At 37.4% G+C, this 25,483-nt stretch overlaps 2 long non-coding RNA genes across 4 annotated transcripts in view; one reads left to right on the forward strand and one right to left on the reverse strand.

Moving 5' to 3' along the window:
• The window catches only part of LOC147827863 (uncharacterized), a 55,784-nt gene extending 51,170 nt beyond the window's left edge, over nucleotides 1-4,614 (forward strand). The window contains exon 3 of the long non-coding RNA XR_015451609.1: nucleotides 3,908-4,614. This is a non-coding gene — a long non-coding RNA (uncharacterized LOC147827863). The remainder of the gene's footprint in view (nucleotides 1-3,907) is intronic.
• Nucleotides 1-25,483, reverse strand: part of LOC147827862 (uncharacterized) — a 348,252-nt gene that overhangs the window by 142,845 nt on the left and 179,924 nt on the right. The window lies entirely within an intron of this gene.

The raw sequence follows: 25,483 nt of genomic DNA on the forward strand, positions 1-25,483 counted from the left end.
CACATTTTGGGGTTTAGTTAAACTGTAGCATCACCTATTTTAAGTTGTGCAGCCTGAATCTAAACACGAGGACCATTCAGACAGTCAACATTTGTCGCCCTGAAACAACACTCCTGCTGTGTCATTCTTGTTACTGTAAAACCTGAATAAAGACAGGAGGAAGAGCTGGACATTGTATGGCACAAGTCTAACCTCAGCACTCAGGAGATGAGGCAGGAAGAACTCCTGGAGTTAGAGACCACCAGGGCTACATAGTGAGGTTTTGGCCAACCTGAACTACATAGCAAGAGCCTGACTCCAAAAAAAAAAAAATTAAAGGGGAGTCTGAGCCCTTCTGTTCATATTCTTGAAATCTTGGTTGCATATAGTGTATAAGATCAGGATAAAGTTTCTTGAGGAAGGTAGTATTCATTTGCTCAGGTTTATCTAACAAAAATCTCACAGACTGAGTGTTTGAGCAAAAAAAATGTATTTCCTCATGGTAGTGGAGAAGCTAAGTCCAAGGGCAAGATGGTGGCAGCTTTTATGTCTGCTGAGTCCTCTTTCTGTGCCTCACAGATGGCTGCCTTCTTCCTTGTGTCCTCGCACAGCCTCCGTGTGCCTCTAGAATACCCTTTTCTTCCTCTAAGAGTGCATTTATGTTGGATTATAAGACCACACCCTAAAAACCTCATTTTAATGTAATCATCTCCTTTGAGACAATGTTCAAATGCAGTGCATTCTGAAATACTGGGCATTAGGAAATAAAATATGGATTTGGGAGAACCACAGTTCAGCTCAAAATAGTAGGCCTCTTCAGGGGAAATCACTACAAACACCATCAAGATTTTGTTCAACTTGGAGCTCTTGGCTTTCAATAGCTCTGTATTTTGACAATAAAATACTTATTTAAATCAGTTTATGAATGCCTTGTTTAAAGTAACAGTCACTTTTTTGTTCATAAATAAAACAACACAAAAGACATTTGAAATGTAATTCAGTGTATGTCTGATAAGGGGAATATGTCAAATGGCATGTTTTTTAATGATACCTTTGGAAAGCATTGCATGTGACTAAAATAATAAGAGGAGAGATGCAGGTGTTCCACAATATAATATTAGAGAAGCTCTCAGAGCTGCATTTTTCTGACTCATTGAAACTTCTTCATCTCTTATCCTATTTTATTCTTTATTTCCAACTTGCTGGTGGCACTGTAGAAAATAAAATTTTAAGAAATATTTCTTCCATTAGACCAAGTCTCCCTTAGACATTGAAGGTTAAATTCATGCAAGATTTTTCAATAAGTCACAAAAGCCTTATAATACTTCATCACTGTAAGATGTTTTCCTCCACTGCAATGCCTGAATCATAATAATACTAATTACTGTTATTAATGTTATAATGATAAAAACAAAAAGAAACTGCTATTACTAAGTTAGAGGGATTTTACTAGGAACTTTGTATTTATTATCCCGATTAATTCTCACAACAGCCCCATGAAATACACACTATCATTATTCCCATTAAGAGGATGAAAAAACTCAAGTTCTACTAATGATGGAGTTCTTAACTACTTGTTTTCTCTTTGGTCCTAATCTGTCCAAATCCTTTCAGTCCAACCAATCATACCTGACTAGGCAGCTCCTGTGCTGATCTTTAGCATGGTGTAGCTTATATTTGCTCAAAATTTCTGTCTCTACTTATGCAATTTAAGCCAATATCCCTCTGGTTCTCTGGGTTGGCATTTTTTTTAACCTGTCCCAACTGTATAGCCACAGATGTCTGAATCATACATATGTATGAACTGATAGTCACAGAATACATATTTTGCATCATTTCATGTCATTACTCATATTTGTGAAATATTCACTTATTCGGATTTTAATTACTATATTTGTTTTCTACTCAATACTCTAACAATTTCAAATGAATGTTGAACACCCCAAAATGAGATATTTTCACCTTAGAATATGCTGCTTGAGTCTTTTACAGTACACATATTTTGGAGAGTAAAAGAAAAAAGCATGTTATGAGTCTGGCTGATTAGAAACATCCACACACTAGAAAATCAACATACTGCTGTGTCCCAGACACGTTTCTAGGTGTGTATGTTAATTAATTTACTTCCAATGGCCTAATGGCAGAGAGATTAGTATTGTACCATATTATAGATGAAGAAATCATGACACAGAGGATCTTTAACTTATCCAATGCCATCACTGGGTTGGTGGAACTGCAACTGAGGCAGAGCAATGTAGTTGTGGAGCTCTTGTGGTCACCAACCCATCCTGTGGACATAGTAATGACACACTCGCTACTTCCCTGCTTGAGGAGCTTGCTGTTCAAAACACGAAAGAGCTATTTTTGCATCAAAACTTGCAAGTCATTTTCTTCAATCTATTACTAACATAATCCTGAAAAAGTGCCCTTGAATCCTCTGGCAAATAGTGTGAAAGAAAGACATCATGGAATGTGTGTGAAATGTACTTGAACAGAAGTAAACACTATGGATATAAAAATGGTCACGCTTATTTTTTTTCCCTAAACACAATGATAAAAATCTCATAAGTTATGGGAAACATTTCACTTGTTTCACAAAATTATGTATTTATATAGCATTGTCTAACTCTTAATAATATATACCTAATATTTCTGTAAATCAAATATTTTAATCAAATATGTACTCAGGCATTATCATAAAAAATTAATCCAATGACCATTAAAATATAAACATAACAGAAAGCAGTTGTCAACATTATTACTAAAAGCCATCTTTATAATGCTAAGAGAAAATACAAACCTTCTAGATAGCCTACCTATATGTAAAGTTTCTCATTTTTTTCTTTAATGTTTTCTTACTTTCTTCTATTTTGTATCATTTCTTTTCTCCTTCCTTTCTTCTTTCCTTCCCTTCACAATGTCTAATGAGTGTATACTATGGTTTCCAGAACCATTCTAGAAAACTAGAGAGATTTTGGAATAAAATCACTGTTTTCATAAAGCTTTTCTCTTACCACATACTCAACAAAGTTTGCATAGTACAACCTCAAGAGTTTTAAAACGTAGACAAACAAAAAAACACTGTAATGAGTTAAAGAACAGAGTAGGTCTCAGCCATAAAGAATGAGAAACTAGAGACATTTATAGCTAAATGGATGCATATTGAGGCCATCCCCTTAAGTGAAATAAATAGGGCACACATGTGTAAATACCGAATAGTTTTTCTAGTGTGAGAAACTGAAAGTGTAAATAAGGATTAAAATGAATAATTGATAATTTGAAATAGGAAAAGGTCCAAAGGTGTAGGGTTGGCAGGAGGGGAAGGGTAAAGGGAAGAAGGGAAAGGAAAAATTATGAGAAAAGAAAAAAACTGGAAACAAAGTCTATGTAAATAGGGAAGGGTGGAGGGGGTGAAGGGCACACAAGTAATGGAGGAAAAATAAGAACCAAGATACATTATGTACAGGTACAAGCACTGAATGATAAATGTAAACGTATTGTGTACCTAAAATGTACCAATGAAAGAATTAAAAAAAAAAAAAAAACAGAGTAGGAAAGGAAAGAAGTCTTCTATCTACTGAAGATCCATTCTCAGAAATTTTTGACATGCTTTGTCCAGCTTATGCTCTGCCAATGGTAAGAGATGGAAGAATAGAAGGAAAGGGAGTCTGAGTATCTTTATTCCCTGTGTCTTCCCTGCAAGATCACTGAGTTACAGTGTAGGGCTCAATGCTTTCCGATCAACACTCTTTCTGGAATTTGGTAATGAGGATACTGGCTATAAAAGGAGAGGTAAACTACCTTTAATAGGATGGTCAGAGGTGTCCTCTCTGAGGCACTGGACCTTTTACTCTGAAATGGTGTACATATAAAAACAGAAAATAAGTGAAACAGACTTTTTGGTAATCTGCATTTCTCTCTCTCTCAGAGTGGTCTAACCTCGTTTGAGATGATTTTTGGTTTCTCCTGGATCTCTGGATACAATCAGTAAAGAAGGGTCAGCAGAATAAAAGGACAGTGAGCTAGGGCCTAAAGACCCTAAGCAAAGAAAAAGACATTGGAGGTGGGAGATGCACTGGATGGAAAAGCTGCTCAAGATGGACGGCACTTCAGAAAGGGAAGGAGGCAATTCCCAACAAAAATGCTAACTGCCTGGGCCCAGGAAGCCATGTTTAAGTCCTAAGTGTGTTTAGACCAGAGAGCCTCCATGTCTTTTGTTTCACTTGTGTCCATAGTCTTTTTTTCAGTTTTCCAAGAAATGCTACTTGAAACTATAAAAATAATTCAAATATTTTAAGCTAAATATATTCTCCTTGCTTTAGTTTCTCTTTTTTCTTAATTTTTTGTGCCTGGAAGAATATAATTAGTTCAACATGGTTGCTTAGAGAGACATTTTCCAGGTCCAAGAAGGCATACTATTAGACATTTATTCAAAAATGGGCTCAGGGAATAAGAATCTCAAGTAAATAATTCATTATATTTGAAATAAATGCAACTACATTATTGTACTCTTCTAAAAAATACAAATAAATGCTCTTTTTGCAAAATATTTGTAGCATCTGATATTTGTGGAATATTCTTAACACTCTAAAACTCTTTTTAGACAAACATAAATCAAAAATCAGTATCTCAGTGTATTACTCTGAAAATGCACTCATTTGACCCGATTTTTAAAGCTGTATAGACTTTACCAAGAGCAAAGTATATTGAACTTTTTAGGATGAAAGGAACAAAAAACATTTTTTTATATTACTGTTATCAGAAACCTCCCTTTTGGGGAGCTCTTCTTTTCCAAATGTGCCCTTACTCATTTGACCCATCATCTAAGGTTTATTTGAAATTTTAAAATATATGTTTTGCTGAATTCTGATATGGTAAGTGCTCTTTATTTTCCTTAAATAACCACTTTGAAAGAATGAGCTTGCAATTTGAAACATGCTACTTATTATTTCAGACTAGCATGGCTCATAGGTTGAAGGCTTGCCACTCTTATTTTTGGCTAGCATGAACATTATCTTTCAAAAATCTACAGAAATGTTTACACATGCTGTGTTAACTGTGGGCTCTTCTGAGGGTTGACTGGAAATTAAATGATTTATGCCTTTTTAAAGTTTAGATTCTTATAAATTAGAGGAAAAATAGAAATTGTATTTATAGAGTAAATTAGAGTTTACTTTCAGAAATGTACAACAAAAAGAACATCCTGCCACATTTCATAATAAATAAAATATTGTTAACAAATGTGCCAAAGTTTCTCTGGGCAGGTTTTACTTTATTTAAGAGTTGTTTAATAAGTAACTAATCAGAGAAAATGTGGCTTTGCTTAGCTTAGGCTTTAGAGCTTGAAGGAGCCTTAAAATGATTTGTGTAAACGCTATTTTATTAACAAGAAAGTCCAAAGCTTGTACAGAGAAGTGAGTTAGCCAACACTAGTTTCATCACTTCTAAATTCTTCCAGACACTCAGCAGCTTTTCCCTCCTCTCCTTCCAGTATTCCTCTAAAGCCTCCAGGAGGCTCACTGAAGTGGACCAGACCAGGAAGAATTACCAATAGGAACAATGAAGATCTGCAGTGACCAGTAAAAGAAAAGAAATCATGTAGGGTGATTTTCTAAGGAATCAGGGCTCCATAATGACTGTGATTCATTGTCTCACCAAACCTGAACCAGACTCCGCAGCTGCAATCACCTGCTGCGTGGATCTAATTTTCACCTGGACACATCAATACTTACACTACTCTTAGGTTTATTCTCTATGGGGCTTCCACATACAGCTTTATGCAATGGTCACTACAAAAGAGTGCCCATCCTTAGGGACAGATGAGGGCTGAAGTCCCCACCACCATCACTCATCAAGACTTGTTCTCTGGCACAGGAAGATATTAAACCTCCCAATGAAAAGGTTATCACTTTCTAGTCTCAGAGAAGAGTTACTTGCTCACCAAGTTAGGCACCTCCCCAAACAGGGTTCCCTAACTCGCCTGCATAAAACATGTGGGGTGGTAGGTGTTTTACCATGTGGTAAAGTACTATGTGGTAATGTGTCTGGGGAAATCTGCCTTTAAAAAGGGTAGCTTAGCTAGATGACCTTCATTAATAACAAATCTCTTTCAGTTACAGATGGAAAGGAGAGGGCACACGTTTCTTCACCTTTATGCCAGTTCTTCATAATTTCTAAAGGATTATTTGGTCACTTAGAAGGATTTACAGGGACCTCTATGAGTAGTCATGCTCGAATTTATAACCGGGGCCATTTTCCATATTCCAATAATGATCAGTTTTACACGATACATAGACTTTGGCATTTTCTTAAAGAAGGCGCTTTTCCAAATCCATGCCCTTGGATATGTTTTAATGCTTCCATTTTGTTTTGACACTTGCACATCTAAATCAATGAATTCCAGCAAAATTTTGTTTCAAAAACATTTCCTGCCCCCAGCACCTCTTACAGAGGTATTGCTCACTGAAGGAATAGGGCATTTTCTGTTACTCTTAACAATAAAATAGTGTGATATCTACCTTTGTCTGAACTATGAGGGTATCTATTACTCTTATATATTTTCCCATCATGCTCAAAACTCAGGTTGGTTTATTTTAACTCAATCCATTGATTCACAAAATGTTGACTCTAGAGAAGTATTTCTAAGGGCCAATCTCAGGCAGCACATTGTGCTCGCCTCATTTACCATCATGCAGCTACACTTTCCCAGTTTTCCTTTCCTCTCCCCTTAGTGGAGTTTGACACCCAACAAGCTTTCAAGGTATAAAACAACTGTTTTTTTCACAAAAATCAATGACATCTTCAAAAGTTCCAGGGTGAATCTAAGATCTGAGAGCAATGAATAGAACTATATTCTAGCTGATTTCAACCTCCTCAAGCCAATACATGACTGCATACTTGTTTCTCCGTATAGATGACAGAGCCCTGAAGTGGCAGTTGTCATTGCCTATCACTAACCTCAGGATCCAAAGGTCTACCCTTTCCACCAGTTCCTCTCTTCCCCTCATGAGTGATCTGCCTCCAAAATCCTTACAGTCCAGGTTCTATTTACTACACTAATTAGTTAAAGCACAGATTTCAACTATATGGGTAAGGGTGTTGAGAAATAATAAGGTGATAAGGAAGATTGTAAGGTATAATTAGTTCTAGATTGTTATGCAGGACTTTTTTAGTGTTTTATTGGAAAGGAATGTGAAGTCCTACAAAATAAGGGCTCTGATCCACTTCACCATAGCTACTAGTGTGATCCACAATGTCATAAGTGCTCACTTGGCCTAAGGGAATTGGCACAGCTGCCACAGATTTCATTAGTAGTTTTGTGCCCTGACTGGTGATTCAAGCTCAACAAATTTTATTAGTGATCATGATAATTATCTACACTGAACCCATCCACGTCCCCTTCCCCATAAAACTTTTAAGAGCATGTATGGGAAGACAATTCCATGCCTTTCTTTGGGAATATATTCCTCTGGTCATGTAATTATGGAAGCAAGATCCTCTTCCACATGTCTAAATTAAGCCTGCTGTTATGGCTTCTGTCTAGATGTCCCCCTAAAGCCTCATGCAGTCATAGGTGGTTTTCAGGGGTGGCTGAATCTAAAGTGTGTGATGCTAGAATCAAGGGTGTGTGATTACTAAATTAGTCCACTGATTTCTGGTTTGGATAATAGCAAGGCCCTCCCTGGGATGTTTGGGCTACTCACCCTAAGGGTGGGTAGCCTGGACAGAATATAAGGGACAGAAAGAGGGCTGCTGTGATCACTTGTCACTTGCTGCCTTTGTCTGGCTGCTCTGCAAATTGACAAGTGGCCAACCCCCCCGGCAAAAACTAAATCTTTCTTTAACTTTAAATGCTTTATCTGCAACTACTGACCTAACATACTTTTGGTCTACTTAGACATCTCAGGAGTAGCCCAAGCAATTCTGAAATAGATGAAGCCATGGGTAATGGCTTTTATTTCTCCTGCAATAATGTTTACTTCTGAACATTCCTGGGTAATTATACCACTTGGTCAACCAAACCAGGCAGGCCAAACTTCCCACAGGAGCCTTTGCGGGAACTGCCCAAAGGCTAAATTATCTACTTTGGTAGCCAGAAATTTGATCCTGACTCATGGCTTAGGCCAGCTCCTCTGACTCAGTGTGTGGAACACCACCCTTGTTCGGAGAGCCATGTCATTGTCCCAATTGCTACACTTGCACCAACTCCACTCCTCAGCTGAGAGAGGCTGTGCGTGAGACCTTATTTGTCACACCCACACTCCTATTGTCTTCCCAGGACTCTGACTGGAATGAGAGCAGAGTTATAGAGTTGAGTGCCTGGGAAGAAGGTGGCTAAGGTATGGTTACACCACCAGCCTCATCAATGAAATCAGCGTGTGTCAGAAGAGTAAGGAGTGGCACTTGCAAATTTGTTCATTATCATGGCTGTGTTTTATACTGATTACACTTTTTTGAGGATTGGAAATTGTATTACTTTACTGGTTTCTTTTGTTCTGAGTGTATTTGATTTAGAAATAATCACAATGTGTCCTGGAAGAAGCCTGGAATTTAGAGATTTAGCATGAAAAGGTTAGGAATGAGGTTTATCTTCTGACTCAGTTTTCTTCTATTTTATGTTCTTTCAAACAAATAATAATCATCCGTGTGTTCATGGTGAAGTTTTAATAGATATCTTGGCATATGGTGGGATGAAAGTTGGTTGAACTAAATAAATTTGTATCATAGCAATGTAGAACACAACAGAAAAGATATCTTTCAGATATATGTGTCTAGTGCTGTATGAGGTGAACATTTTGTGAATTTCTGAGTTATAATTAATTCTTTGTCTTCCTTGTTTTCTAATTTTAATTCCCCTTTGATGGTGTGACCCTAAAATGATACTTTTTTAAAAAGCAGAAACAAAGATAGAAGTCAGATCAAGTTGCAGTTTCTAAGCAGGGAATAAAGAGAGCAACATTTTCTATCTTAAGAACTCATATTGAGCCTCACAAGCAGAAGGACCCGAGTTAGATCCCCGGTACCAAAAAAAAAAAAAAAAAAAAAAGAACTCATATTGAACAGGTACTCACGCCCACCCAGTTAAAAAGCGACAGAATTGGGTCAGGGATTTAGCCCAGTGGTTCCATCGCCTGCCTCGCAAGCGCAAGGACCTGAGTTCGATCCCTGGTACCAAAAAAAAAAAAAAAAAAAAGTGACAGAACTGTAATTTGAACCCATGCATGTCTGAGCCAAAACATTTACTCCACAAAACCATTTGCTGGTCTTGTTAGTAGGTATCAGTCAGATTTTAAAAATTTAATGGAGGATTCATAAGCTAAATTGTAGTTCTAAGTGTGCTAATGATAAGCCACTCTCTCAATTTTTCTTAGTAAGTAGAGAAGAACATCAGGAAAATTGATGATAAATAAATCTTACTTATTTTATTTTTTCTCCTAGTAATGGATATTGAAGCTAAGATCTCACACATGCTAAGTAAGCACTTTACCACTGAACTACATCCCTAGCTCTTCTTAAACTTTTTATTTTGCAAAGTTTCCCAGGGTGACTTGTGATCCTCCTGCCTCAGCCTCCCAAATAGCTGTGATCACAGGTATGTACCACCACACACAGTTTATTTCTTTTATTGTTACCTTCTCAATATTTATTCCAACATCTTCTATGCCAACTGATATTTCTACTCCAGAGCTGTACCTCTCCAATTGATCCAAATATTGCATGCTACTAGGTTTTAATATATAAAAATATTCTAAAGATGAAATATCCATTTGTTGCTAGTAGTCAGCATATTCTAAATTAGAATGATGCTTTCATCCCATCCTTCTTAAAAACCTGTGATATCATTTCATTGCCTTTTATTTGTCAAAATATATATACAGGTATGACATACAAGAGTCTTCATGATGGTACAGATTATCTAAGAAGGTATTCATTCAGCAATTATTGTTGAATGCCTGGCCTGTGGCAGCAGAGTACCAAGCAATGGGGTTGTATAGGAGAGTAACACTAAACTTCTTTGGACCTCAATTTCCTCACATTAAAAGGAAGATTTTTGAAATTACATATAGAATTTATGTGTTGCTTAGAATAATGGTTGGTTAACAGTATTTAATAAATGTTATTTTTGGCAAGGTGATGACAACAATGAGATGATAATCATGATGATGATGTTTCTGCCATCACATGTACCTTGCAATCTCGTAACACAACAAAGTAACAAACACAACAAAATTACGATCACAGTACACAAAGCACCAGGAAACACCATGGAAAAGAAATAAGAAAAGGAAGGAAGCAGAGTGTAACAATAAGAGAATCAATTCTGCCTGGGAATTGGAGAAGATGAAACTGATCATAAAGTCTTCGTCAAAAAAGAGACAGATCTGAGGCTTAAATAAATATTTGAGAACCTATCCTTTCTTAAAGATTTCAATCCTATTTGTAATTTTCCAATATAAAAAGTGCCTTTTCCATAAGTTAAGGTCTTGGGATCTGGGCAATCTTATGAGGAGAAATACATGTAAACTGGTAAATATAAGTCCCTCCATGTCATTTTTTTTGTCTATTTCAACTTTTCAAAAGAGAATTTAAAGCATTTCAATAAAATATGCTAATTAGATTGCAGTCTGGAAATATTTAAAACTTATTTTATAATAGCTCACTTATCAAAAAAGGATTGTCTATCTATTTTCATGGCATCTATAACTGGTATCTTCCTGCTTTGACAAATTCTTTCATTTTTAGGCAAAACATGTGTGCCAAGAAAATTACAGCATCTGTCAAGCTTAGAGGAATCTAGAGTACACACTTTGCTATGAAAATCATAGTATATGGAATTCTAAGAATGTGACCACTACTGTGAGCTGTTATATTAAGCAAGCAGGCTTGGTGGAAAATCACAAGAAAATCTTGGAGGAAGCTACCCTGGATGCTCAGCATAAACCCTGACTCACTGAACATTGAACTGTGCAGTCCCCCCTGCCCCAGTCCATTTTAGAGGTTATGCAGCTTAGAGGTAGATAGAACATAGTACATATAAACTCTGTTGATGGATAGCAATAGTCACAGCATAAAACTCTGGGTTATAACTATGCTAGGTACTAAGACTTATGCTTTACACAGATCAGAATGAAAGTTTGGATAATGATGACCAATGCGATTTGGAATTAGTACAGGTAGAAACTTAAAGGGAGATGAGGCATTTCAATTGGACCTTTAAAGCTAAGTAAAATGATGACAGCTACTGTGAGAGATAACAAAATGTTATATAAGAAATAGCACAAAAGATGACACATTGGTGTGAATGTGTCTTTAGGTAGGAGCTGACCAGAAAGTTGGATAGTGGGTATATGGAAGTTGAAAGTGAAAGGTGAAAACAGAAAATTAGAGTCTGAGCATCATGTTAGAATGTTAGATTTTTTACTTTGTGCAATGGAGGCAATTCAAAGTTTCTGCAAGATGTCACAATATGTTGAGTGTGGTGGTACATATCTGTAATCTTAATACTCTGTGAAACTGAGGATCAAGGGTTCAAGACCAGACTAGACAATTCAGTGACTCAGTGAGACTCTATCTCAAAATTTTAAAAATTTATCAGAAGGACAGAGGATTGATCCCAGCACAAAAATCCTGAGATCAATCCCTAAACAAAGCAATCATAGGGCGGGGATTTAGCTCAGTGGTTTTGCTGTGTGCTGTGCAAGCGCAAGGACCAGAGTTTGATCCCCAGTACCAAAAAAAAACCAAAACCAAAACAAAACAAAACAAAAAACCAATCAGAAGTAGGACAAGCTATATTTTAGGGTAATAAATTTATATCAATTTGCAGAACCAATTATAGGAGACTGAAGCAAGAAGATCACTTAGGAATTATTGTGATACCTCTCAGATAGGGATTAGAAAGCAAAATAGAATTAGGTAGCCATTACATATGGAGCTTGGAAAGTTTTACATCTGAGCTTCTGAAAGATGAATCATTGCTCTTGTTAAAATGAAGATTCTGGCTTAGTAGAACTGGGCAACAGAAAAATTTTTGCATTTCTAACAAGCTCTAGGCAGTGCCAGTACTGCTGATCCATGAGCTGCACTTTGAGCAGCAATATTTGGGACAAGCCTGGTATTCTGCGCTTGTGAGACTGACTGCATGGTTTTCCATTAAACACATTTGAATCAGGTGAAAACACTAACTGGCAGCATTATGGGACAATTCACTGCGAGTACCAAAGTCATTTCTTTTAGAACTAAGGCTGAAGCTGAGTTTAAAGAGTTGGATGTCACTAAAGAAGAGGTGAAAAACAACCTCTAAGTGGATAAGATACCTCAGATAAAAAGATTAGTGAAAAGGAACTCAAAAGCAGTATATTACAAAGGGGCTGGACCAAATGGGTTACTAATTTCTTGTCTAAATAATAAATTAATTTATTTATAATTAAAAGACAAAAGGAGATAAAGGAGGACAAAAGTGGAGATTGAACATGAGTAGTTAAGATGATCAAAAGAGAGTAGAGTCACAGAATACAAGATAAGTCTTTTGCTGAATAGGAAAAGGGAATGTTCACATCCCTGAGAGCACCTGGCCTTCCAAGATGTGGGAATGGAAGATGTGAAAGCTGCCCAGACCCCTGCCAAGATTAAAGAACTCATTCTCTCAAATGGCTAAGCTACTGCAATCACTCTTAGCCAGATCCTTTCTCAGAATTTATCTTCTTCAGAAAAGAGTAGACTTACCCAAGCTTAGCCTATTTTCTAGAGGCAGCTCAAGTCCAGTGTCTGGCCCAAGTGGAGATAAAAGGACTCAGTCATTTACTCCAATGTATAATACTTCTGAACTGATATCCTAGCTTGAAAGGACCCTCTGGGATCAGGTGGGCTCCTTGTTCATACCACTCAACACTTGTACTTGTCTCCTGCCTAGCCCTACTTCCTTCAATTCCTAACAGGATTCTTAGGGATAGTGCTCCCCAGTAAAATTCCCTCTCAGGACCTTTTTCCCAGAAACCTCACCTAAAATACTATGTTCATTTCCAGAGATGAAGTTCCAGAAGTCATTCATATTTGAGACTTCATCCTCCTTGAACTTTTCTTAAACTGAGATTGCACTTCTCTACTTCCTATCATCCTTTACATTACTGCTTCTGAAATTGTACTAGTGGATGTTGCAACACCATCTGTGCAGAACAGCCCAGCAAATTTGGGGGTCATTTTTTGCCACAGTAAGGTCACATTCCCAGCTGTTGTGTCATGGCTCCCACATCTTCTATCACCCCCCACTCCTTATTTTGCAGAGAGCTGTTTAAGGTACAATTGCCCTCCTTCCTTGTTGCTATTATCCACCTGCTGTTGCATAGAACTAATATTGTTTTATGTACATTTTTAAATGGATGAACATAGAGCTCAGTAATCAAATTTGCAGATCAAGCTAAAAAGAAAGGCAGAAAAAAAATCATTAAGGACAGGCAAGTCGGATGTGAGGGCGATCTGGCTGAGACGTCTGTCACCCCATTGATCACCAGGGTTGATTCGGCTGATCTGGCTGGCTAGGCGGTGTCCCCTTCCTCCCTCACCGCCCCATGTGAGTCCCTCCCGAAGCTGAGCACTGGGTCAAAGAGGGCGACCGCCCCCCGACAGAGGAGGACCGTTTCCTCGGTCAAGGGTATACAAGCAGCTGCGCTCCCCTGCTAGAACCTCCAAACAAGCTCTCAAGGACAGGCAAGTAACATTAAGTGGCTTCGGAACTTAGAAATATGAGCGGGAAATGAACATTAGCATGGTGACTTGAAAGCTAATATATTTGAAGGAAAGGTAACTGAAACATGGTTATTTAAATTTCCATGGAAAAGTCTGGAAAGAAAAAAAAATTCTAGGAAGAAAAAGAAAAAAGAAAAAAGTGGGAAGTTGACAATAGACACTTCAACATAAGTTTCTGGTACACTGTAACGGAATAAAAACCAAGGTGCATTTCTTGGATGCATTTTAAGATGTATTACTGCACATGGTTGCAAGGCGATCCCTGTGTGTAGCTGTCATGTGGTAGACTTGTTGGTTTTCAGGTGTCCGGTTAACAGAGTGAAATAGACAAAAATTGGGCAACTGGAAGACAAGCATAGAAATAATTAATGGATCAGAACAATTGAATTACAAGAAAAGGGGGCAGATTGGTGCAAGTAATTTCATCTAGTGTCAAGAGACATTGACAAGAAAGATGAGCAAAGGAAAAGCATGTGCTCTAGTGAGGAAAAACCTGTACTGAGGTGTTGCCTGTCACAGAGGAATTAAGGCAGGGAGAGGAAAGGGCAGTTTTGAAATGGTGAGTTTCTCCAAATGGGCAGCAACTGTGGTACAGTCATCTGCAGGGAGCTGTAAAAGAAACATTGCCACAGACGCAGATAGACTGAATAAGTCTGAATCCAAGACCGGCTTCAATATGTGACAAGGTTACACTATCCACTCAGGGATGGCGTTGGTCAGTTCAGAGGACAAGTCATCTATGTTCACAGTTTTAATTAATTCAGGAAAAATAGTTTAGTGTGTCCAAAATTAGAGTGGATGTTCCACTAGTCTATGCTGGGATTTTGTCTTATTCATCTTTGAATGTCATGTGTCTGCTGCAACTGAAATGCTTAATAAATGCTTATTAATTAATTAATGATGGGAAACTAAGAAAAAATATCCCTGTGGTGAAGTTCTGGCATATCACAGGCCTCAAATTTCTGGGCCTTTTGAGGAAACTTTGCAAGGGATTTTCATTCAAGATAGATTTGTGCCTGTCTGGCTGCCATGCAGTCATCGTATCTTTTTCAGGGATAGAAAATCTCTCAGCATGGGGTTAGAAAGGCTTCTACATTTAAAAATTAGGCAGCACCTTTCTTTCTAAATTCCAATTGTGAAACGGAAGAAAACAGGAAGTGCTCATTAATTTATTGAACAAATGTTAAGACACTGTGTAGTTTAGCAGTTAAGAACATGGGCCTAAGGGCCAGATGGCCAGATTTCAAATCTCAGCTCTACTACTTCCTAATTGGGTATACACTTTGGCAACTTCCTCTGACTTACTTTCTTCATTTGTAAAACAAAGATAATAATAGTTCCTGATGAATGAGGTTGTTGTGAGGATTAAATTAAATAAGCCCTGTAAAGCATTTAGGAGAATGCTGATCAGCTCATCAGTAAACTGTGTGTGTGTGTGTGTGTGTGTTCTTTTGAACACTTACTATGAACAAAGCACTCTTATCAATTCTTTTTCTTTTTTTTCAGTACCAGGGATCGAACTCAGGACCTTGTGCTTGCAAGGCAGGGGCTGAACCACTGAGCTAAATCTCCAGCCCAAATCACTTCTAAATACTGGGAAGATAGTATTAGTACTGAACAAGACTTGCAAGATATTTTCTTCCAGGTAGGCAGGTCTCCTAGATCTTTACTTTTTGTTAGATTTTCATCTCTAAATGAGGAAGTAACTAAAGAAAAGTTATAGTTTCGAATGAAAACTGGGTCTATGAAAAAATGAAAGGAAATGAAGAGCCTGAGAATGAGTTGGATAGAAACAAGGTTCTCAACTAACTTAGCCCATAAAAGAAGGCTTAAGCAAGAGAACTAGAAATGGAATGACCAGAAGGAGCCAAGCATGTGAGAATCTTGATCAGAGGGAGTATCTTGGTAAGATGTTGTCTTAAGATGGGAAGAGCTTGTCATATTCATGAAGATAGACTGAGTAGGGCTTAGTGGATAACATAGAGAAGAAGTGAAGCTCTAGGAAGCAGGCAGACACTAGACCATATAGTCTGTTGTCTAGTGTAATCATTTTCCTTTTTTTAATGCAATGAAAAGCCATTAGAAATGTTTGAGAAGAGAGTAAAACCATCAGAGTCAGAATTTTTAAGAGATTACTCTGGCATCTGTGTAGAGAAATTATATGGTCCTAGAGAAGCAAGAAAACCAGTTGGAGGAAATGGGCTATAGCAGAGTTCAGATTATAGTTAATCCCACACGGAAGGAGTAGAGCCTTGTAGAAAGGAGGTAATAGGTTAGTGTATAACTAACCAGACTTTCTGGAACTAAAGACTCTATTAGAAATGTCAGTGTCAGGATTTAATTACTCTTTTTTCCTTTTTAAAAATTTTTTTATTTATTAATTTTTTAAATTTTCTTTTTAAATTACTGATTATATACAGTATCTGCTATTAAGTAGCTTTAAAACTGTAAAGTTCCATTCAGACTTTATTGAAAGTCATGGACAAAAATCAGGGCAACAAGAAAGGTGCAGAACCTAGAAATTAACAATAGTGAGAATCATCACCACCACTGAGCATGGAAAGGCAAGGAGAGGAAATAATACCAACCAAGCCCAGCAAACCTGGAATCTTGCCAGGGACCCATCTAGTAGAAGATGTGGTCCTAGAGGGCCATGCTGCTAACACGGGATATGGCCCAGAACAGAAAGGAAATGGAAGTAAATACTTGGATTCATTCTTTTCTTACTATCCAATCTCTGGCTATAGCCTTTCATTGCCCAAATCCAACTGGAATCCTGGCAAGACAAGAGTCTTTGTAATGACAGACGGTGTCATTTTCCCCAGGTCAGAAAGTATGACATACTGAAGAAGAAGACTAAGTTGGTTATGGTGAGTGGATGTACTAGAAGGAAAAGTAATGCATACAAACACACAACAATTTATAGAAGGAAATGGTGGAGCCTGGAACAAAGTGCAATACTAACTTCAGGGTTTTCATAGATTCAGTGCAGAGTCCTTGTCCAGTTTACTTCATCCATGCAAAAGATCCATGAGTATAAGTTCTGAAAGTAGCCACTGTCTATTGTTTTCTTTCTTTTTTTTTTTCCCCTTCCAAGAGGAAGGAGGGGGATGCTATAGATATACCAGGTGATTTAATATCCTGTTGCTTCTAAAGGGAAATAGTTTTTTTTCTTCCATTTTAGGAGTTTTACCATTAAGGAGTAGAGGGAAACATACAGGGCACAACACAAAACAACTAACACAAAATGTTATAAAACAGATTTGGCATGGCCGTGGACCTGCTTGCCATGTACTTCTTGAACTATAAATGCAAGGCCCGATGTCATCTGCCTTTCACTTTTGTTCTCTTTGTACATGTCTGATTCCACCTAGTTGTCCAAATATCCCCTTCCCTTGTGGCCCTAGTTAGCACATATCTCCATGCTTTAGGGGGGCAATTGACCAAGAGACACCCACCTCACTTGACAACAGATCTGAAAAAAACATTATGTCAGAAAGAAAAGTTTTCATTGCTCTCCCTGAGTCCTGAGTCCCCTTCCTCCCTTGCATCACCACGCAATCTTAATCGACATTTTGCCAAAACCCCTAATGCGAAGCAGTTGTGGAACCAGCCTCCCCGGAGGAGCTTCTGGTTTCCCATGGAATGTGATTTGCCCCATCATCTTACAGCCTGCCTCCACTTTGCTTTCTTGTCATATCAGGGGGTTGGGGTACCTGTGTGTACAATAAATCGATGGCATTTTAAGCTTTCCCTGTGGCCTCAATTACTATGCATCTTGGTATAGCTTGCTGTGCTGATCATGTTTATGACTTCACCTAAATCCATAATGCTCTATCTCAGTGCAAAGAAATTGGATTTTTTATGGAAATGTGACTTTTAGCTTAGCCCATTAGACAATTTCCAATATGCTATGAGAGGAATAAAGTAGTCCCCCAAAATACATAACCCTGAGAACTTAGCTCTGCTATGTTCTAAGGCCTAGATTCTAAACTCAATGGAGATGCAGATCCTGTCTGCTTTGAACATTCCGATATTCTCGAGCATATTAATACACCTAGTTTACAATTAGTGCTAAACAAATATTTGTTGAGCATTGAATAGCAAACTGTTTTGCAAACGGTGTTTTTAAGCACTGCTTCTGCTTATACCACTTTAAGCAGGCACAAATATATACACGATTATACCACACACACAGAGCTCATTTCCCTAAGTGCATGATGCTCTCAGTGCTACTTAAAGTCAGGTGTAGCTCAAAGTGGTCAAAAGAGCTATCAATATAAGAAATCTGAAAACAGTTCTTTGGAAAGACAGGGCAACAAACTTAGCAGCAAAAATGGTCCCAGAAAAGAAATTGTCCTCATCACTCTCTGGCCTTGCCTCTGTTAATCCACAGAACACATGTCGTGGAAGCTTTTGCCTTTCAGCTTCCTCTCCATAATTAAAAGAACTAAGCAAAATTTCTCCTCTTGTTATTACTTTTATTTCAATAAGTTTTCAATTGAATAGGAATTATCCTCCCAAGGAGTCCAAACCTCCACAATTATACTGGACATACGGGTGTAATCTTCAGTATGCTTTGTTCCATTCTTTCTCCTCTATGAGGCCTTTGATTTTGAAGAATTTCCAATGTAAACCTGCAAATTTCTAGGCTGTACTACTGAGAAATGTACATTATTTACTTGTTTGCTTTTGATATGTTATTATATCTTGTTTGCAACAATTGGGATTTCTTGTGCAAAGGAAACTATACATCTTTCCTATGAAGATCCATTTGAATAAAGCATAAAATATTTCAGCCCTCAATTATTCATAGTCATATAGGGAATACTTAAAATTCACTTCACCAGAGAGGACCTATGCAGCAAAATAGGCATGTATTTTGTTGCCCGAGGGAATAGCACATACAAGGTTCAGATTTGCATACCCACAAAGGTCTTAAGTCTGAGACTTTAACTCTCTTCTTTAAATTGTGTAAAACTTCCATCATTTAAAAAGGACTTGTGTATGGATCTGAGACAAGTATCAAAAAAATTCCTATTAGTGTCAGAAGAACATGTTTGCTAATCTGAAAAGCAAAACAACTGGAAATTGCTTGGACAGAATTCACAGTGATTTAGGTCATAAATTATAAAAAAATGGAAAGCATGAAGAGTTTTAGATTTTAAAAAAATTAACGAGAAATTGTTAGTGGCTTGGGATTTTTTCCAAAACACCTTATGTCAATATTTAAACTGATCTCTGAATAGCAAAAGTCCCATGAGAGAATAGCCCAAAACTATTCAAAATTCTAAGGTTATACAGCAGTCTAGGATTTGAAACAGACTCTTGTTATTCTACTATCCTCATTCATTTATTTCTTTTCCTATGGAAAAAAATTCCAGGCTCTAGTACTCAAAAATGTAAATTATTTACTTGTTTGCCTTTGAGATGTTATTATATATTCTTTGCAAAAGATTTTCTTAGAGAAAAAAATAGAGTAAAATAAAAGAAAAAAACAGAGTAAACAAATACCTGGGCACAGAAAAGCCCAGAACATGTGTTAAATAAGTAAATCACTAATTTTGTGTGAAAAACTGGATATATGGAGGGAAATGTGAAAGTCTAAGCTAGTTTAGGTTGAAAAGTTTGCTAGAAGGACTCAAAGATCTCATAAAAGTGGTCACTCATGATTTCAACTTATTACAACAAAAGGATACATATTTAATCAGTGCAGATAAAAAAAATGCATGGATAGAATCCAACAGAGATTATGTATAAGCTCCCATTTTACTCTGCCACTGGATTTTGGAACAGCACTTCTCTGTCGTAGAAACAACATATGACAACAGGTATAAAGTGTTGCCAGCCAGGAAAGCTCCCCCAAGCCTCACATTCATGGTTTTCATTGTAAGTGTCATATAGGCCAGGGGTGTCAGTGTCTGGCTGCCCTTCCTTACTCAGTCCATATGTGTTCCTCATACACCATGGCCCTGTGCAGCTACCAGAGATCACACAGTTATCATAGATTCTCTAGCATGTGCCAGTGCTCTCAGGTAAAAAAATAAAGACATTTCTTTTAAAAAATAAAGACATTCTTATCAGCCAGGATTTCCAAAGGCCTAGAGTAAGAGCCAGTAATTTTTTTTAGAATGTACAAGGTCTGAATACCCCAGACCTGCTTAGTTACTTCTGTAGTACCTAGGGACTAGTCCATGAAGTGCTCATGGGAAACCTTGAATGCCAGAACAATAGAGAGCTTAATGTAGCAGCAGGTTTAAAATGATTTAGAGAAGAGTTGAAACTGGAGAAACAATTTCAAATTTGTTATATTCATCTAAGTAAGATAATGAGGCATTGAAAGAGCATAAAGATAAAGGAACATTTTTAAGCAGAGAAATTATGTAATAAAAATTATGTAAAGTATAACCAGACAGCAATGTGAAGGGCCCCACTAAACCACCATTAACAGAAGACCCTGAATCCCAATACTAAGACTTATCAGCCGAGAAATTATCGCCAACTCCCACCATCAACCATTGCCTGTAAATACAGATGATCTCTGCACTTGATGAAAGTCTGTGACTGTCGGTCTGTTGACATTATTCCCAAGTCAATGGGTCTAAAATGATATTCTACTAAAAATGAATGTCATAAGATTATAACATGAAACATGAAATGTCTATTCTTCTTTATTCCATTTTGTCCTTCTTTCCAATGCAGCAGTCTGGCTTTGTGTGTTCAAGAACTCAGCAAATGAGTATGATAATCCAAAGGAGGGAGAGAGAGGGAGAGAGAGAGAGAGAGAGAGAGAGAGAGAGAGAGAGAGAGAGAGAGAGAGAGAGAAACAATACACTGCAATATATATGAACAAGTCAACATACCCAAGATTTCTCTTCTCTTTCAACAAAGAAAAAGGTAAAGTGGAAATGAAGATGCAGCAACAAGGGTAGTTTTGTGTATCTCAAAAGGAAAAGCCAGGTTGATCTGTGTAGAGAGGGGAGCATGGAAACCTCAGGTTGTGCTTATCTTCACAAAAGGGGACATGACTCCAGGGAAGAATCTACTCCCTGGTACACAGACAGGCCCAGATAGTTAGGGTCTCAGAGAACCTCACCTTCTACCATGGCATTGGAAGGTGACATGCATTCTTAGGGGCCTAAGAATGGATGGGATGTGCCAAAGCTCATGATGGCCCCACATAAACGATCATATAGCTAGAAACAATAACAGATGCCTCCAGGGCTGTTTGTTTTGTTTCATTTTGTTTTTTGTTACTCAGAATTGAATCTAAGACCTCTGCCTTGAGATACTACCCCATTCTTTATTTTTTATTTTTGAGGCAGGGTTTTGCTAATTGCCAAGGGTATGCTCAAATTTGCAATTCTCCCACTTCAGGCTCTCAGAATTCTAGGATTGTGAGCATGTTCTACCATGCCCACAACTTCATGGTATTTTGTATGTATCTCTGACCAATCACTGGACTGGACAATGCAGTCTCACCATGGATGTGTGATTACATGGCAAAGAGGAACCAGTGAACCTCATCTTCTAGTGCTTTATTACAAAGTAAATTTTCTGGGTTGCAAGAAATTCAGAAGAAGTATTAGTGTGCAATCCACAGATAAACTGACATTAATTTTTGATTATCCATCAATAAGATGGCATTAAAAACTGCCAAGATATAGAAAAAGTCAAGCTATATTTCTACACATTATGAGTCCAAGTCTATGCCAACCATGTTATTTCCTGTAATGTGTGTAAGGTGATCCCCTAACCCTTTTGCCTGCCCACGTTCCTCTCATTGAATACAATAGCTGTGCATTGGTCTATCTAACTGAGATAAACTAAATGAGAGAAGAAACTGGGCCTAATAAATTATTAGACGTGTTGTCAACCGCAGTGATTGAGACCCAAATGCCTTAGCAAATTTGATAAAATTAATAAATATTATGAGAAATATAGGAAATTAAGGTTGAGGAAGACAAAACACAATGCTGCACAGTATGCAGTCATCTGATCAGGTTTCTGTCAAACTGCCAGTCATAACATTTTTATGCAATTTGCTAAATTTGTTCAGTGATTGTATGAGTCAGGAAGCAGAGCCAATGAAACAGTAAGTCTGAGAAGAAAAGGATTTAAAAAACATTTTTTATGAGGTAGGAAATGCACAATGGAGAGAAAGGCCCTATATCTGCCACAGCGTATGAAAAATATTGTCTGTGTTGCCAAGAGTTTCACCTCTGCTGTGAGATATTTTCATCTTTCTCTCCTATATTTATTAACTTCTCCTAGGTTTCTAGTGTAAAAGGCTTCAAATACACATATACTGGTTTCTTTACAGTTTAGCAAGCAGATTGGAGCTGCACATAATGTATTGCTACAAGAGAAGAAGCACTGCAAAGGTCAAAAGAAGAAAATAAATGACCCAAACTTGTAACAACAAAGCTCTGTCCAACCTTCTTCTGAAGAGCAGCACTGAGCAAAGGAAATGGTGCAATGCTCCTTTGCCATCTTACAGATTTCTGAAAGGCGTATGGATCCTTCCCAAGGTATATACTGTAACAACACTTTCAGGATCTACAGCTAATGTTAATTTCTAATCACACTAACTGCCTGTGGAACAGATATTCATGACTGTGTAACAGGCGTGTACCTGAGAGAGAAGAGCAGACAGTTGCATATAAAGCACAGGCTCAGATTCAAGGTTGATTCCCTGCACACATCTCAAAGGTGTGTAATATATCAATTTATCCATAAGGCCTCCATTATTTTTACATGGGTATTTAGCTGAAAAAAATAAATGCTGACACAGAGTATTATGTAAGAAATGATTGAACCAGTTCTGATCAAGAAAAAAAAATACTGGTTGTACTTCACAGAATTTTAAACAAAGTTTAAATCAGACATTTGCAGTCCCTCTTAAGACACATAGCTTAAGCTTCCCTTCAAGCTGCCCTTCCATGCCTGCTTACAAAGGGCCCTGCAGGGAGGTGAAATTTCTCCCACCATTTCCCCAACCCTGGCCTCATGACTCTAGGACCTTGATATGGAAGAGGAATTCTCCAGACCAAGAAAACAAGATGCAGTCACAAAACACATCATCATGATGCTATACTTTTAGAAGTTATTCAAATCTCCTATCTGAATGGGGAACCTTTTTATATTATCGTTGCCCAGTAGCCAGGTGGTTTCTGAGATTCTGGGTCATCTGCAGCAGTGAGAAGCTCTCAGCTGAAAGAGTGGATCAATACATCTTTTCTTAGGGACCATTATTTTTCTAACATGCAAGTTATGACAAATATTTATTTCACAGATTGTTATATTTGAAGAAATCATTTTCTGATAATGTTTTAAGACAGCAATATTCATAACTCATATGTGATTATTATTTTCAAAGTGCCATGCTCATCCTTCATGTTTACATACATTCTTGGATAATCATCAAAATTCTATGAAATGAAGTGGTTTGTGTGACCTGAAGCCATTTCTGTTTATGAAAGAGAACATAAAATTGAAATTACATGGTTAGATATTGAGTAAATGCTTAAATTGCAAAAAGAAATCATAAGACTCACACTTTTCACAAGTTTTGGAGAATTGACAAATACTAAGGAAATGACAAAAATCTTGAAAACATAGCATACATTTAAGTACCTTCATAACATGTACTTATCTATAGTAATTTTATCCTTTTTTTTCTGGCTGTATATATTTGATCATCTGTTAAAATAATGATTTTGTATCAGGAACAAGACAAGGATGCCCACTGTCACCACTCCTGTTCAATATAGTTCTGGAAACATTAGCCACAGCAATTAGAAAAGAGAAAGAAATACATGGAATAAAGATAGGAAAAGAAGAAGTTAAACTGTCATTATTTGCTGATGATATGATACTTTACATAGAAGACCCAAAAAACTCTGCCAGAAGACTTCTAGAGTTAATTGTCAGATTCAGTAGAGTAGCTGGATACAAGGCCAACACTCCAAAAACAATAGCCTTTTTGTACACAAAATAACAGACTCACTGAGAGAGAAATTAGGGAAACAATTCCTTTAACAATAGCATCCAAAAAAATTGAAATATCTAGGAATCAATCTAACAAAGGAAGCAAAAGACCTCTACACTGAAAACTACAGCACTCTGAAAAAAAAGAGATGGAAGAGGATACAAGAAAATGGAAAGGCATCCCTTGCTCCTGGGTAGGAAGAACCAATATAGTGAAAATGGCCATACTTCCAAAACTACTGTATAGATTCAATGCAATGCCAATTGAAATTCCAACAATATACTTCACAGAACTAGAGAAAACAATCCAAAAATTCATTTGGAACCATAAAAGACCTAGAATAGCTAAAGCAATTCTAGGCAACAGAGATATGGCTGGGGGTATCACAATCCCCAACTTGAAACTGTACTATGAAGCTACTGTGATAAAATCAGCATGGTACTGGCAAAGGAACAGACCTGTGGATCAGTGGAATAGATGAGAAGATGCAGAAACAACTCCAGTCATGCTCAGCCACCTCATCTTTGACAAAGGAGCCAACTACCATCATTGGAGGAAAGATAGCCTATTTAATAAATGGTGTTAGAAAAACTGGATTTCAACCTGCCAAAGATTAAAACTAGACCCATACCTATCACCATGCACTAAACTGAGATTGAAGTGGATTAAAGATCTAAATATTAAGACAGAAACACTAAACTTGCTGGAAGATAAGTTAGGTAGAACTCTTGAAGACATTGGCATAGGAAAAGACTTCATGAACAAAACCTCAGCAGCACGAGAACTAGCAGAAAGAATCAACAACTGGGATCTCATCTTATTAAAAAGCTGCTGCATGGCAAAAGAAACCACCAACAGAGCTAACAGACAACCTACGAGATGGGAAAAAAATTTTAGCAGCTGTACCTCAGACAAAGGACTACTATCTACAGTATATAAAGAATTGAAAAAAATCAGACCCCCCAAATTCAAAGACCCAATTCAAAAATGGGCATCTGAAATGAACAGACATTTCTTAGACAAAGAAGTGAAAGCAGCAAACAAATATATGCAAAAATGTTCAACATCACTCATCATTCAAGAGATGCAGATGAAAACAACACTGAGATTCCACCTCACCCCAGAAAGAATGGCTGCTATCAAGAAATCAACAAATAACAAATTCTGGAGGAGTTGTGGAGAGAAAGGAACCCTTCTCCATTTCTGGTGGGAGTGCAGACTGGTGCAACCACTGTGGAAATCAGTATGGAGATACCTCAAAGAACTAGGACTAGAGGTCCCATTTGACCCAGCTATTCCCCTGCTGGGTATCTTCCCCAAAGAATTAAAAGAATCATACCACAGTGATATCTGTGCACCCATGTTCATAGCGGCACAGTTTGTAATAGCTAAAGCTTGGAAGCAGCCCAAGTTCCCATCACCTGGAAACTGGATAAAGAAAATGTGTTTTTTTAATAAAATAGAGTATTACTCAGCCATAAAGAAGGAAAAACTAGAGTGATTTATAGCTAAATGGATGCATATTGAGGGCATACTCCTAAGTGAAATACATAGGACACACATGTGTAAATACCGACTAGTCTCTCTAGTGTGAGAAACTGATAGTGTAAACAAGGGTTAAAATGATTAAAACGAATAATTGATAATTTGAAATAGGAAAAAAGGTCCAAAGACGAAAGAGTGAAGGGAGGGGAAGGGGAAAGGAAAAGAGAGAAAGGAAAAACTAAGAGAAAAGAAAAAAAAAATGGAAATGAAATCTATGTAAAT

This window comes from Heterocephalus glaber, unplaced genomic scaffold (genome assembly GCF_053883595.1).
Source record: "Heterocephalus glaber isolate CG9 unplaced genomic scaffold, H.glaber_assembly_v1.0 deba00001429, whole genome shotgun sequence".
Classification (NCBI taxonomy): Eukaryota; Metazoa; Chordata; class Mammalia; order Rodentia; family Bathyergidae; genus Heterocephalus; species Heterocephalus glaber.